Source organism: Dendrobates tinctorius, unplaced genomic scaffold (genome assembly GCF_039654945.1).
Source record: "Dendrobates tinctorius isolate UK_male_01 unplaced genomic scaffold, ASM3965494v1 ptg000055l, whole genome shotgun sequence".
NCBI classification, from domain to species: domain Eukaryota; kingdom Metazoa; phylum Chordata; class Amphibia; order Anura; family Dendrobatidae; genus Dendrobates; species Dendrobates tinctorius.
The window spans coordinates 7,393,067-7,407,500 of NW_027361723.1; positions in this window are offsets into that span (position 1 = coordinate 7,393,067).

Here is a 14,434-nt window from a genome sequence, read left to right on the forward strand (position 1 = left end):
ATTTTTTTTGTAAAGGATTAGAAATTGTAAACTTAGATGGCTGAGGGTTAAAATATGTATTCTTCCCTGTAACATTAAAACAATATTCATTCCCTCTGTAGTACTGCGGTATTATCCTTAAAGTAGTTTATAGATTTAGCGCTTTGTGGGTTGTAAGTTGCCTAGGAGTAGACACACCATCTTTCAATGCTGGATTATTGCTCCTTCATTTGAGAGTAAATGCATATATAGTAAGTCACTAACGACTTACTAACCGCCAAGAGCAAGCGAATCTACTCTGTCCTCCTGGACCTGTCCTCTGCCTTCGACACCGTAGACCATTCCCTCCGCCTTCGACACCGTAGACCATTCCCTCCTGCTACAGATTCTCTCATCTCTTGGCATCACAGACTTGGCCCTATCCTGGATCTCATCATACCTAACGGACCAAACATTCACTGTCTCCCTCTCACACACCACCTCCTCACCTCGCCCCCTGTCTGTCGGTGTTCCCCAAGGCTCTGTCCTAGGACCCCTACTATTCTCCATCTATACCTTCGGCTTGGGACAGCTCATAGAATCCCACGGTTTGCAGTATCACCTCTACGCCGATGACACGCAGATCTACCTATCTGGACCCGACCTCGACTCCTTACTGACTGAAATCCCACAATGTCTGTCTGCTATTTCAGTCTTCTTTGTTCGCTTTCTCAAACTGAACATGGACAAAACAGAATTTATCTTTCCCCCATCTCACTCTACCCCTCCACCAGACCTATCCATCAATGTCAACGGCTGCTCTCTTTCCCCAGTCCCGCACGCTCGGTGCCTTGGGGTGATCCTTGACTCTGCGCTCTCTTTCAAACTACATATCCAAGCCATCGCCTCCTCCTGCCACCTCAAACTCAAAAATATTTCCCGGATCTGCTCATTTTTCAACCACGAAACTACAAAAACACTAGTGCACACTCATTATCATCTCCCGCCGTGCACACTCTTATCATCTCCCGCCGTGCACACTCTTATCATCTCCCGCCGTGCACACTCTTATCATCTCCCGCCGTGCACACTCTTATCATCTCCCGCCGTGCACGCTCTTATCATCTCCCGCCGTGCACACTCTTATCATCTCCCGCCGTGCACACTCTTATCATCTCCCGCCGTGCACACTCTTATCATCTCCCGCCTCGACTACTGCAACCTCCTACTCTCTGGCCTCCCCTCTAGCACTCTGGCACCGCAAGAGTCCATCCTACACTCAGCTGCTCGACTAATCCACCTGTCTCCCCGCTACTCCCCAGCCTCCCCCCTTTTCCAGGCCCTTCACTGGCTTCTTATTGCCCAGAGGATCCAATTCAAAACCCTAACCATGACATACAAAGCCATCCACAACCTGTCTCCTCCATACATCTATGACATGGTCTCTAGGTACCTACCCGCACGCAACCTTCGATCATCTCAAGATCTCCTTCTCTACTCCCCCCTTATCTCTTCCCACAACCGCATACAAGACTTCTCCCGTGCTTCCCCCATACTCTGGAACTCTCTGCCGCAACACATCAGGCTCTCACCAACAACGGAAACCTTCAAGAAGAACCTGAAGACCCACCTGTTCCGACAAGCCTACAGCCTGCAATGATCCTCGGTCTACTGAACCACCGCACGACCTGCTCTACCCTCCTACTGTATCCTCACTCATTCCTGTAGACTGTGAGCCCTCGCGGGTAGGGTCCCCTCTCCTTATATAATTGTGCGCCCCTTGTCTTACACATGTTTATTATTCTTGTATATATTACACTTGTCTATAATTCCCCTTTTGACATGTAAAGCGCCATGGAATAAATGGCGCTATATGAATGCATAATAATAATTGCATAATAATAATATACATAATTAGGATAAGCCAGGTTAAGAATTATGTTGGAGCGTTTTGAATAGTTTTATGTTGTCATTTTTATATGTATAGCTACTATTTCAGCAGTGAGAAATGAAATTGGTCATTCTACATATATTATTGTGGGGTGGTTTCGTTCTGTTGAAAAATTCATTTGTCTATGATAGATTTATAATAATCCCCTGTCTGTTTCTCTTCTGAATTTTCTATCTACCCGTATAAGGTTTGTATTTGAATTTGTACTTTTATATGTTTAAATGCATCTCTATTTGTTTTTAATTCACTTATGTCACTTAGACAGCAGCTGTGGAAGGAGGAGGTATTGTGTGACATGATTTCTACATGAACCCCGTCACTTCCTTCCACTCTTTGACCCGTTGATGTGCTTAGTTAGCGTGAAACGGCCGTTGTCAGCCTTTTCTGCATCTCCTTGTCACTCCCCCGGCCCGACATGTGAAACATGTCAATAAACCTGCGATTTTTTTCTTCAACTCGATGAGTGCGACCTTTCTTATACGCTGGATTTCCTGAACTGCATACTTCCAGGTCTGGCACCCGAGACTACCAGTTATCAGCCTCCGAGACACCGCACAATACCCAGGACATCACGGTAACAGCGGTGCCATCCGCGTTTTTTTCTTTTTATATACCACCTATGAAAGAAACTAACAAAAGGGAAGGTTGAACACAGGTTCATAAATATGAAGCAAGTATGTGTTCAACGAGATATGTTTGTCCCTAGCAACAACTCAGACAGTGATTTAAATTAAAAAACTCAGACAGTGATTTAAATTAAAATAGGATTTCACTATTTTTATATTGGAAAGGTATACACTAGGTGATAAGAGGATGTTCCACAGATCGGAAAAATGGAAAGTATAACAATAAATGTGAAGAATATACGTATATCTCATTTGTATGAGATTTTACCCTGGGGGAGTAACTTTTATTTTGGTTTTAAATTATTCACTGGCATCATAAAAACACCATTGCCACAAATTGGACAGCCTGTAGCAGGACAGAACACGTTAACCATGGTCATCTAGTGGCGGGGAAGGAGGAGACATTAATGAAGGGCTCAGTAAAACCTCGGTCCAATGTAAAGGAGCGGGTCTCCTAGACTTGGAACGCCCATACACGCAGTGTATGGGCTGACAAAAATTTCCCCATGGGGGCACACATTTTTTAAAAGTATAATATGGCCATCAGAAACGCTTTAGCCAAAAATTTGACAGCCTGTAGCAGCACAGAAGACGTTAACCCTGGTGATCTCCTGGCAGAGAATGAGGAGACATTGATGAAGGCCTCAGTAAAACCTCGGCCCAATGTAAAGGAGCTGGTCTCCTAGACTTGGAACGCCCATACATGCTGTGCATGGGCTGACAAACATTTCCTCATGGGTTACACATATTGTAAAGGTATACTATGGGCATCATAGACACCCTTGCCAAAAATTAAACTGCCTGTAGCAGCCCAGAACACGTTAACCCTGGTGATCTAGTGGTGGATAATGTGGAAACAATGATAAATCATACTAAAATCAAACAAATAAATTAAAATGTGAATCCACCAATGAAAGAAAATAACAAAAGGGAGGGGCGAACACAGGTTCATAGATATGAAGCTAGAATGTGTACAACGAGATATGTTCCTAGCAGCAGCTCAGAGACAGGGATATAATTAAAAATATAGTTACTTTTGCATCATGGAATACGTTGACCCTGGTGTTCTACTGGTTGTGGATGATGAGGATAAGGAGGAGGATAACACCAGACTCAGGAAGCGGATAACCATGTGTGAGTGTGCATTGGTGCATGAGAATACATCTACCCGAATACATTACCCAACCAAGAAAAAAATAATTTGAGGTTATGTTTCGATATTTTCATTCGGTGGTGTACAGAAGTCTGTGCCAATCCAGCCCTTGTACATTTTTATAAGAGTCAGCCTGTCAGCATTGTTAGTTGACAAGCGGATGCGCTTAGGCCGGGGTCACACTGCGTTATGGCCGGGGTCACACTGCGTTATGGCCGGGGTCACACTGCGTTATGGCCGGGGTCACACTGCGTTATGGCAGTCCGTTAAACGGACTGCGTTACACCGCGGTGTAACGCAGTCCGTTAACTCCGCCATAGACCCCCATTATGTGGTGCATTGCGACGTACGCCGTTATTCACTGATGGAGCCTCGGACGCGGGATGCAGTGTCTGAGGCTCGGTCACCGACAGTGCTGATGAAGCATCAGTGCTAGCGGTATAACATAACGCATTTCGCGTTATGCTATAGCGTTAACGCAGCCCATCAATGCTATGTGTTGAACAGGCTGTTTTAACGTTATGTGAACCTGGCCTTATCTGTTATAATTCCTCCAGTGACACTAAAAACCCGCTCTGACAGAACACTAGTAGCAGGGCAGGCCATGACCCCCAAGGCGTAGAGAGCCAGTTCATGCCACGTGTCAGCTTGGATACCCAATAATTAAAAGCCACAGTGGAATCCCGGAGGATGTTTGTACAATTTGCAAGGTACTCCCTCACCATCTTCTCAAACCTTGCACTTCTTGTAACACCACCCCTTGCCTCTGTGGCGGCTGAGAAAACTGTCCCAGAAATTTGCCATTGTTCCTCTGCCTGAGCTGGATTGTACTTCTGTCTCTCTCGCTTGAACTCCTTGGCTGTACAAGAAACTGACGTCTGCTGCCAGCGTTCTCACATGGGAATTTTATCAGTAATCCCACTACATGGGCCCCCTGGTACAGCAAACTTTTTGTACCCCTCTCTGCCTCTACAAGAAGAGATTGAAAGTTTTCCTTGTAGTCTGGGTTTAGAAGTGTCACCAACCAGTAAGGAGTGTCCCTGAAATTTTTTATAATGCAAGGGTCACGTGAAATGCAGCGCAACATAAATGCATGCCAGACTACTAACAGGCAAGACATCCGTGTCCTCACCAACAGGACGACTAACCGTGGTGTCCTCCACCTCCCCATCCTCATCTTCATCTTTTTTCTCCTTGTGCTCAGGCCATCCCCGCTGAACAGACGGTATGACAACTGTGCTTGTAGTACCATCTATAGCGCATGAAAGTAGCTTCTGTTCTTCCTCCTCCTAATTGTCTACCAATCCATGTTGCGATGACATGAGCCTGGGCTGAGTGTAATCACCCTGTATGGTTCCTTGCTCCATGTCCTTGTGCTCTACTTGCAATGCATCCTCCTTATTTGTGAGCAGAGAGGTTTTCAAAGTGCTGAGAATCGGGATGGTGACGCTAATTCCGTCATCGCCAGTCCTCAAAGTTATGGAGGATGGTACATATGTCTGACATTCATGTCCTCTCCTGTGGTGTTATGTGTAGAGTCTGAACTGAACATCGACTGCCTTGTTGATGCTGGTATTCAACAACTGCCCTCTTCTGCTCACAAACCCTTTCGAACATATGCAGTGTAGAGTTCCAACATGTGGGGACATCACACACACCAGTCGGTGAGCCGGAAGCTGCAAACGCTGCTGAAGCATGGCAAGGGCGTCTGAAGCTGTAGCTGAATTAATAAAATGGGCAGACAGACGGCGTACTTTCACTAAAAGATCCGGCAGCTCCGGGTAGCTTTTGAGAAAACATTGAACCACGAGGTTAAGCAGATGAGCCAGGCAAGGTATGTGTTTTGCTCACCTTGCCTCAGAGCCGCCACCAGGTTCTGACAATTGTCACACACGACCATGCCTGGCTGTAGGTTCTGCGATTTCAGCCATATATCTGACTGCTCTTTCAGCGCTGTCAACAACTCTTCTGCATTGTGTGGTTTGTCACCTATGCAGATTAGCTTCAGCACAGCCTGTTGCCGCTTAGTTGAGGCAGTGCTGCAGTGCTTCCAGCTTCTGAGTGATGTGTTCATTTCAGAGATGTGTTCATTTCAGAGATGGAGGCTGAAAAAGAAAAGGAGGAGGATGAGGTGCAGGATCTGTAGATTGGGAGCAGTCCTAATTGAAGTAGGGCCCACAATTCTAGGCGTGGGAAGAGGATGTGTTTCATCCCAAGGTCCAACAGGGTCCCAGCTTCTCCTATATTAACCCAGTGTGCCGTCAGTGAGATGTACTGTCCCTGCCCACAGGCACCTGTCCACGTGTCCGTGGATAGGTGTACTTTCCCAGTAGCAGCATTGTTGAGCGCACGGGTAATGTTGTGGGACAAGAAAAACAGAAAAATCCAGCTTCCAAACATGCAAAAATTTAGTGAAGGTATAAAAACAGATACACGGACAAGCCGCATCAGTGCGAAGTAGCAGTAGCAACACGTTTCGAACAAATATGTTCTTTTTCCAAGCTGCTTTCAAGTGAACACCATGCATAATATATACCTCCTCCCACCAATCACAGATTTAAACACGCATGGTGCATAATGACAGTAAAATCAAAAATATACAGAAATATGATTAACAACACAAACAAAATTGTATATAGCAATTAGATCTAAACAGATAATTACACAATAATTCCAATGTAAAAATAAGCACTTTAATATTGGAACATAATTTCCTTGCGTGCATTGAGTCCATTAGGAACACATGTTTTCAGCCGAAACATCCAAAAAGCTTCTTTGGTCATTAAACGTCTCTTTAGATCTCCACCTCTTGACGAGACACAAACTTTCTTAATTCCCACAACTTGCAGCGAAGAAATATTCCTTTGGTGTTGGGAAATAAAATGGTTAGAGGCAAAAGACATAGCCTGATTAGAACTGACAAAAGAAATTATGTCAGTTATGTGTTCTGAAATTCTCACTTTTAATTTTCGCGTAGTGCAGCCTACATAGTTTAATTTACATTCTGTGCACATAATCAAATATACAACATTTTTTGTGTTACAATTAATAAAATGACGAATTTTAAATTGCTGTGCATTATCACTATCCGCAAATGAATGCATTACCTTAGAGTGTGCACAGATGCTACATTTGGCTCCACCACACCGATAAAAACCTAGGTGCTGTAGCCAGGTGCGTTTATTACTCTGAAAATCCACAAAACTAGGAGAAATTATATTACCTAATGTGGCTGCTTTTTTGGCAACGATATGACAACCTTCAGACAAAATTACTGACAGTGTGTCAACTTCATGTAAAGTAGCCATATTTCTACGAATAATTTGTTCAATGGCACTAAATTGCGGACTAAAATTAAGAGACCAAACCAATTTTTTATTTTCCACATTATCAATATTGTAATGGTATGAATAGTTGATGAATTCAACAAATCATCTCTTTATTATGAACAATTTTTTGGCACGTTCCAATGACTAATGAGGATAACCTCTAGTCTATCGCAACAAGAGTGAATTTCCTGCGTTAGTATATTTTTATCACTACAATTTCTAGTTATCCTAGTCAATTCTCCTACTGGAATTGCCTTGATAGTTTGGTGTAGGATGACTACTCATAGCATGTAAAATATTATTTCCAGCCAAAGGCTTACAATGTGTGGAAGTGACAATAGAGAAACCTATAATACCTTGCATGTTGAATCCAACTGATAAGTATAGCGCAAATTGAAATTGTTATTGTTCAGATACTCGACAAATTCCGGTATGGCAGACACATCACCACTCCAAATAATGAGGGCGTCATCTTTGTATCTGCCATACCAAAAGATGTCGGGCACGAAACGATTTTCAACAGTGTATAAAAATTGTTCCTCCCAGTATGCCATAACCAAATTCGCAATAGATGGGGAATGTTTTCCCCCCATAGATCCTTCTTTGCACTGGAGGAAATACTGATGATCAAACAAAAAGTAATTGCGCTTCATGATGAAACAAATTGCGCAAGTATGATGTATTCACACATCCTTAGAGTAATCACTATATTTGTCTAAATAATACTGTACTGCCTCAATCATGACATGTTGTGGTATGGATGTGTACAACGCAACCACATCACATCCTAGCAAGTGGAAGTTTTTCCTCCACGTAATCTTGGATAATTGATTTAATACTTCCTTTGAATCCCTTAGAAAACCAGCCGCATTTACCCCGAGCGCAAAACCCTCATCAACAAAATTAGACAGTTCCTGTTGAAATTTTACCGTCGGATCTGCTGCCAATTTCATGTAGATAGAATCATCTTTGAGAAGGATTTCAATTTGTTGTTTACATATATCAGTATCCATCACTACCGTCAATCCACCCTTATCAGCTTTTTTTTACTGTAATTTGAGACACATTTTTAATATCTTCCAGCGCTCTGCGCTGTTTCAAGTTCAAATTACAGTTTGTATTTTTTAGAAAGGGCAGATTGGTGGAGTGATCTAAGATCTCGTTCCATAGTATATTGAAATTTTTCCATGCAGTCAACCCTGGAGTGGACTGGATAGAAATATGGATTTTTAGTTAATAAATGTTGAGCCTGATTTTTAACTCCTCCAAATTCTTTAAAGCAATTTGTTCTTTAAACATTAATTTACCAACGGCATTTTCAGAAGCATAATCACAATTAGATTCACAAGTTTCCTCACCAAAAAATCCTTTCTCACTGTCAGGTTCGAATAAAACTGTTAATGTCAAGTAGAGTCTGAAAAAAATCGAAACATTTATGTGGTGCAAACACTGTTCTGTACAACTGGAAATATTCAATACATTGGAAAAAGAGAAAAATAATTTACTTCTTGTTGCAGGTGGCCATTCTTGTGTGCACCCCTGTGCTTACGCCCACCGCGCTTTTTCCATTTTTTGAGAACTGTCTTTTAGGTCTCCTGTAATAAGAATTGCGTTTAGCATAAAAATTGTCATTCAAGGTATTATCCTCATAGTATACCTCATTCACACTGTTGTTCAGCGATTCCGCATCTGAAGAGCTGAATGAAACATGCTGTTTTAATGAGTCTGCTGATCTGCTGTGATGTTTCCGAATGGAACGAGGAGTGGACGAGGATTTAGTCCACCTACCCGATTCATACACTTGATTGCTCTGGTAATCATTCACGTCACGTTGAAATTTGTTCTTTTTACCGCTCATGATAGTATTTTCAAGTTTTAAGTCTAGATTGCTGGATATTTATTAAGAGCTCTTTAAATTTTTCAGGTTCTTTTTCTTCCAGCTGCGTTTTCATAAGAGAAATTTCAGCTTGTATTTTTTCAGGTTCTCTTCATGCTTCATAATGAGTTGCATGAGTTTAATCGAACAACTGCTCAAAATTTTGTTCCAATCTTCCACAAACTCCTGTGAATAAATTGTTGTTGGTACCTTTTTGAGCCGGAGCCCTCTAGGAATCATATTTTTCTGAACGTAATTGTCCATCGTGGTGAAGTCCCGCCATATTTTCGTTTCTGGGGACATAGGTTTATCCAACTTCTCAATATCATTAGAAAAATCATCAGGGGACAAAACCCCATCTCCAGCAGATGCAGTGGCAGTAAACAATTTTGCAGCTTTAATAACTCATGCTCAGTAATCCAATAAAAAATGCAACCACCAGAAAAAAGGCCAAAATGAATAGCCAAGAAAATCAAGACCAAAATAACAGTCAAATGTCCTACAGAATTTCACATTAAATGTTTTGGCCCCAGGCAGAGCCACGGTGTCATGATCACGTGTGTCAGGGCGCAGATGTTTCCGCAAGGTGAACCCATATGACACACGTGACCCTGGATACACCGCCTCCAGTGGGGCGCATTTAAATAATAAAACGTGCAGGTCGATACGCCGCCTCCACCTGGCGAATTTGGGTATTACACGTTATATACATAAAATCTGGAAACCCCGCCTCCAGTACGGCGAATTTAAATAATAAAGGGGGAACCTGGGAAACTTTAACAATGGTGGGCCCTGCGATAGGGAATGGGGACATGGAGACCTCCTAAGCTCCCCTGAGCCAGTGTCCCTGCACTCCTTACATTCCCTAAACTGGCTCCGCACCTGTCGCCGCACGCGTACCTTAACGCCCTTGCTCACCCTGACCCTAAACCCTCACTAGGGAATGGGTTGGTGCGGAGACTAATCCCACCACTGCACTAATAACACACGAGGAAAGAGACAATACAGGGGAAACACCATTTAGCTTTGCTCTGCTGCGTGCGCTCCCAGCAACAGAGCCCACCACCTGCGTGCGTCTTCTCCACCCGGATCCATCACCATAACAGGATCCTTCACCTTAGTGCAGCCTTGGAGCAGAGTCCACCACCAGTTGCAGCTGCTTAGAACCAGAGTCCCAAGGATGAGTTCAGCTTCTGACCCGAAGTCGAGCATGCTTGAGTCCAGTTCAGCAGCCAAGTCCCACATGGTGAGTGTCATTCTCCATAGTCGCCACTCCACCAGCCCATGCAGACACTTCCCGCTGACACCATCACTGCGACTCCACCACGCCATGCCAGCCCTTCGTCCAGACACCATAGCTGAAACACATCCCCCCTGGCTAAGCTGCGCAGGACTCCTCACCAGCTCCATCCTTCCTCCAGGCTCTCCAACTCAGAGTGAATACAAACTCACAATATCACAAGCAGTGATTGCACCCCCTAGCACACCTTTATAGGGTGTCACACCTGATTCATAATTAAGTGCACAAACCTAACCTAAGGTGCAATACCACAACCACCACCGGGGACAGTCAAAACACCTTTGAACTTTCCAAAGTAAAAAAAGTTCACCCAGTGCAATTTAAAACTGTCAGATCATGACACACGGTTAGGCAAAAACTTCCATGTACAATGAATTAGATCACCAGCTCACCTGTCTCGGCTTTCGGTGGTGCGTGGAAGCTCGGATTCCGTGTAGCCACACGTGAAGCAATCCAAGAAAAACAAACATTTAGCTTCCAAACATGCAAAAATGTATTGAAGGCATAAAAACAGATACACGGACAAGTCGCATCAGTGTGAAGTGGCAGTAGCAACGCGTTTCGAACAATGTGTTCTTTTTCCAAGCTGCTTTCAAGTGAACACCATGCACAATATATACCTCCTCCCACCAATCACAGATTTAAACACACATGGTGCATAATGACAGTAAAATAAAAAATATATAGAAACTTGCTGTACTACCTGGCTTCTCCCGGGCTAATAACTGCTGTTAGCAAAATAGAATGTGTTAACAAAATTTATTCTGCACACAAAAACCACAAAACAAAAAGATAGAAATATAATTATTAAAAGGCAAAAACTAAGCCAATAGAAGCATTTCACAACATATATTTCAACGCCAGAGATATTCCACACAGATTTAAATAAATTGGCCAAGTAATGTGAAGTAATCTTGTACTATTTATTCGAGAGCCTTTTGATAAACGACATTCTTAGTTTTTCCTTCAGGTGCAAAGATGAACAGATTTTTGGCTGTTCCAACTCTTGAACAGGCCACATAAAGTTGACCATGAGAAAAGCATGGAGATTGTAAATCGATTCCAACTACTTTCAAGGACTGTCCCTGAGCCTTGTTGATGGACATAGCAAATGCCAGTCGAACAGGAATCTGGAGGCGTTTAAAATCAAAAGGCAAATCAGATGGAATGAGAGGAATTGTTGGATTGAAAACATCTCCTGTGGCACATCCTGTCAAAATGGTTGCCTCAATTACATGTGGAAACAGGTTCTTAATCAAGTCTTGTTCCATTACACAGCTTTGGTGGATCCAAATTTCTCAATAGCAGAATAGGTGCTCCAGGTTTTAGAAAGAGGTTGTGAGGAGGAAGTCCTTGTGGCTCCAAGGAATTGAGGAACTCAGTTGGATAAAATAATGCTTGAGCAGGGTCTATTACTGTATCCACTGACTTGTAAGTTGTGCACACCTGGAAGGAGATTTAGAATTTGAAGATTGATCTTATTGACGTTGTCATTTTTGGGAGCTAGAATAACCCTTTCACACAGCCAGCCAGAATTTTTGAAGTGGAGTTGAATGTTTGGAAAAACCTTTGCTTTCAACTCCTCAATGGAAATCACAATGCAAGAAAAGTTGCTTGAGAAGGTGATCTGTCCAGTGGTTGAGTTTACTGGTGCCTTGCCATCTCCAATAGTCAACAGCTGGCTCGAAAACAGTCCAGCAGAAACATCGCCTGTCATGTAGACCCTCATGTTTGTGTTCAGTGACATTTTCTTTACTTTTCTCCAAAGGTACGATGCTTTGAGACAGGCATTGAGTTCGTCTGCAGGGGTTGATCTTGGAATAACAGGTAGTGTTTAGCGGAAGTCACCTGCTAAAACAACAACTACTCCTCCCATGATATATTTATTGCTACGCAGGTCTTGCAGCAGTCTGTCCACTGCTTCTAGAGCCCTTTTGTGTGACATGGTGCATTCATTCCAAATGATGGCACTGCATTTTTGAAGCAATTTGGCCAGTCCGGATCCCTTGGCAATATTACACACGGGGCTGTCACTATGAGACAGGTTAAGTGGTAGTTTGAATGTCGAATGTGCTGTCCTGCCACCTTTTAAGAGCGTAGCTGCAATTTCAGAAGATGCCACTGCAAGTGCAATCTTTTTTTGTCGAAATTTTGCCAGGAGCAAGTTGATTACAAATGTCTTTCCTGTTTCACCTGGAGCATCAAGGAAGACAATCCCACCTTTGTTGGTTTCACTGAAACTTAAAATGTAGTTATAGGCGTCCCTTTGATTTGTTACCAATATTGGCTCGTTCTGAGACACAAATGCTGTCAGTTCATCAATATTGTAGTTTGTTTCTATGAAAATCTCCCTACACATTTGGATGCCTTCAGGATTTCTTATTGGAGCAGGCAAACCAAGTAACTGTAAGGCTTTTCCTGACATTGCTATGCACTGATCTTCAAGGAGCATTAAAGTTTCATTGAACATTTCCTCAGTGAAGTTGAGGAGTTGCTGAGGATTTTCCCTTCTAATCTGCATGAGGATGTCCTCACTGAGACCATTTTTGTACTTTGTCCAAATCTCAAGAGGATTTGAAATGCTACAGGTTGTTAGAATAATAGCAAAGAGGTGTCTTAGTCGCTTTGGGGTTTGTGTGGCTGCTGCTTCACTGAGGGTCATGTCCCAGTGTCCATTTTCCAGAAGTCCTTTTCTCTGGCAAGCTTCCCTGAATGTTTCACACACATGGCCTCCGACGGTCTTCATGTGAGAAAATGATGTAGGGCCTTTGACAACATGAAGCAACATACGCAGGTAGAAGCACTCTGCATTTGACGGATGAACAGTGTAGACGTGACCAACAGTATCATTTGCTTTCACCCCTGGATAGCCTTCAATATCAAGCCCCCGTTTCCTCCGTTCCAGTGTTTTTCTGGAGGCATTCCAAGTGTAGTACTTTGGTAAATCACAGTAGAGAATTGTTTTTGCAAAAGGGTCTTGTTGACACAGCTCAAAAAATGCCAAGAGGTTGGTTTTAGGTGGTGTTAGGAGCTGCTGCTGCAAGTTTGCTGGGTTAAAGTAAATTCTCAGTCCATTTTCCAAGTGCACACTCAGATGCACAACTGGTGGGTAGCGCTCATGAATGGAGAATCCTAGTATTCTCCAAACAGCTTCATTGCTGCTTAGGTACCTGCCCATCTGGAATGCCTCCACGTCATCAATAATAGGTCCATTTTTATGCAGTTCAAAAACTGCTTGATCACTTCTTTTGTGGACATATTTACAGATATACTTGATTGATTTAACAGAGTGGCAAGATTCGACATTTATGTGGGCCTGGAAGATTTGTGACAGCAAAGGGTTGTAAGGCACTACCCACCTGTTGTCAATTTCTATCTCTTGCAGTGATGATCTAACATGCATTTTCAGCTTTGCTGTGAAACTACCATCCCCTGGCTTTCTTCTTTGGTAGACTGGATATCCATCTTGTCCTGTTTGGGTTTCTTGGACCAGGGATCGTGGGTAATGCTTTGAACACCTGCCATCAATCATACAGGGAGAATTTTTGTTGAGACTCCCACAGGGACCATGGATCATATTTTTTGTGATGGTGTCAAACAGCAAGGGTCAGTCTGAAGGTCTGGCAATTGATATTGTCAATTTCGGAAGGCTGTATTTTTTGCTTCAGCCAGATCAAGATGTGGGCATGAGGAAGGCCTCTTTTTTGCCATTCAACTGAATGCATTCAGCACTGCGTCTCACCATACTGTAAATATGTGATTTTGTGATGAGATTAGTCATTTTTGAAAGTTTCTATTTGAAAACCTGAGCAATAAGGTCATGGCGATTCACTGTTTTTTTGCCCGGCAAGAGGTGCCCTCCAATTTCCTCCCAGGCAGGATTGCAAGTAAAAGGTGATGAAAAGATCAGGATGGCCATACTTTCTTACATAAGTCATTGCATCCTGTGTGTATTCATGCATGTGTCGTGGGCTTCAAGTGACAGTTGTTGGAAGAATAACCATTTTCCCCAACTCTTTTGGATCAGCATCATTTGCAACAGCATCTCTAAGGTGAATATATTCTTCTGCCCTGAGCTTCTTTTGATTTAGTCGGATATATAATAGACGTTCACTCTCAATCTTTGCATACATGTCAACAATAAATTGGTGAAAGAGGTGTTTGCATTTTAAGATGTGATTTTCCTCTGCAAATCTTGTCATGATCCTATATGCATAAAAGTCCATGGCAGACACTTTTTA